At 41.1% G+C, this 1959-nt stretch overlaps 1 pseudogene; it reads right to left on the bottom strand.

Moving 5' to 3' along the window:
- Nucleotides 1-920: 920 nt before the first annotated feature.
- LOC132422252 (peroxiredoxin-4 pseudogene) lies at nucleotides 921-1717 on the bottom strand (annotated as a pseudogene).
- Nucleotides 1718-1959: the final 242 nt, after the last annotated feature.

Raw genomic sequence — 1959 nt, 5'->3', positions numbered from 1 at the left:
TAATAAACATTTCTCTGCTCCAAACTCTGACATTTCATGTTTCAGTTTGTCCTCACTGTGTGGGGCACAAGAACTTGTATTTGGTAACAGTGTTGTTATTTTACATGCTTGCCATTTTTTCTGTCTAGTTGTTCTATCAGTTGAGAGAAGGATTTGCAGTCTCCAACTGTAATTGTGGGTTTGTCTATTTCTTCTTTCAGTTCTATTAGTTTTGCTTCACATATTTTGCAACTCTGCTGTTTGGTCTACATTTGCTTGGTGGGTTGATTCTTTTACCATTATGAATTGTCCTTTTCTGTTAATGGTAATTATCTTTGCTCTGACAACCACTTCATTGTATAGTAATAGTCTCCACTCCTATTTCCTTTTGATTAAAGTTTACATGGCATATATTTCCATCCTTTTACTTTACTGTTTTATCATTGTTTTCTTTTTCTTGCATTCCTGTGGGTTACTAGAACATTTTTTTACATTCCATTTTGATTTATCTATAATAGCTTTGTATATCTTTGTTAGTGGTTTCTCTAGGTATCATAATGCATAACTTATTACAATTTACTGATGTAGACATTTTACCAGTTTGAGTGTAGAAACTTTATCTTCTTTTATGTCCCTTTACACTCCCATTTATTATGTACACATATTAAATATTTCCTTTACATTTACATTATACTGACAACCAGATCAATGTTGTGATTTTTGCTCTAACAGTAAAAAATAATAGAGAAAATCAAGAGAAGAAAGTCTATTGTATTCACTGATATTTTTATTCTTTTCCATTGTTATTTCTCTCTTCATGATGTTCCAAAATTTCTTCTTTTATAATTGCTTTCTCTTCAGATAACTTTTTTTTTTTTTTGGTAATAAAATACTGAACTTTATTGAGAAGTTTCAAGCATCAAGAACTGAGGAAGTATTTTTTAGTTCAGTTTATCAAAATACTTCAGTTTTCCAGCTGGATCTGGGATTACTGTTTCACCACCGGGCTTCCAACCACCAGGGCAGACTTCTCCATGTTTATCAGTGTACAGGAATGCTTGAACCAAACGCAGTGTCTCATCCACAAATCTACTCCCAGGAAGGTCATTCAGAGTAATCTGTTTTAGGATTCCTTTGTCATCAGTAATGAAGAGACCTCTAAGAGTGTGGCCCGAGTCTTCCAGATATACGCTCTAGTCCTTTGAGATCTGATGGTTCAAATCTGAAAGAAGTGGAATCCTTATTGGCCCAAGTCCTCCTTGTCTTCGAGGGGTATTAATCCAGGCCAAATGGGTAAACTGTGAATCGAAAGAGCATGCTACCACTTCAGTGTTTATGGATCTGAATTCCTCAGTTCTATTACCAAAGAATAACTGATTTCAGTTGGACACACAAAGTGAAATCAAGTGGGTAGAAGAAAAAAAACAGGTATTTCCCACAATAGTCAGTTAACTTCCAGCTGCTTAAATTCTCCATTTATCACAGCTGTTCCTTCCTAATAAGGTGCTGGCTTGGAAATCTTGGCTTTGCTGAGGTGCAGGGAGTGTGTACCCACCAGGTACACTTGTCTACACGCATAGAAGTGGCACTCCTCTTCATGGGTTGGGGGCCTCTCCTCCACCTCCAAGACCCACAGAGCTTTGGCCGGCAGCAGGAACAGCAGCAGCAGCAGCAGCAGTAGCTTTCGGCTCCAGCCAGGGGCCGAAGTGGTTGCCGGTAGCCGCTGCAGCGCCTCCATGACCACGCGAGGGCAGTTGCACGTCCCTTGGCTCGAGCGCCACTTCGCCCGCCACCAGGCAGCTGCAACCGTGCACCCAATGCCCATGTGAGCCGAAGCACGGCGTTTCAAGACCTGCCCCGCCTCCTCATTCCCCCATCCCCCGGGCTCCCCACCCGGCCACATAGGTGTGAGCCCCACCTGCTCACCCCCTGCAGAGAACTTTCTTTAGCCATTCTTTTAGGGTAGGTCTGATGGTGACA

This window comes from Delphinus delphis, chromosome 3, assembly GCF_949987515.2.
Source record: "Delphinus delphis chromosome 3, mDelDel1.2, whole genome shotgun sequence".
Classification (NCBI taxonomy): domain Eukaryota; kingdom Metazoa; phylum Chordata; class Mammalia; order Artiodactyla; family Delphinidae; genus Delphinus; species Delphinus delphis.
This window is presented reverse-complemented; position numbering and strand designations above follow the sequence as displayed.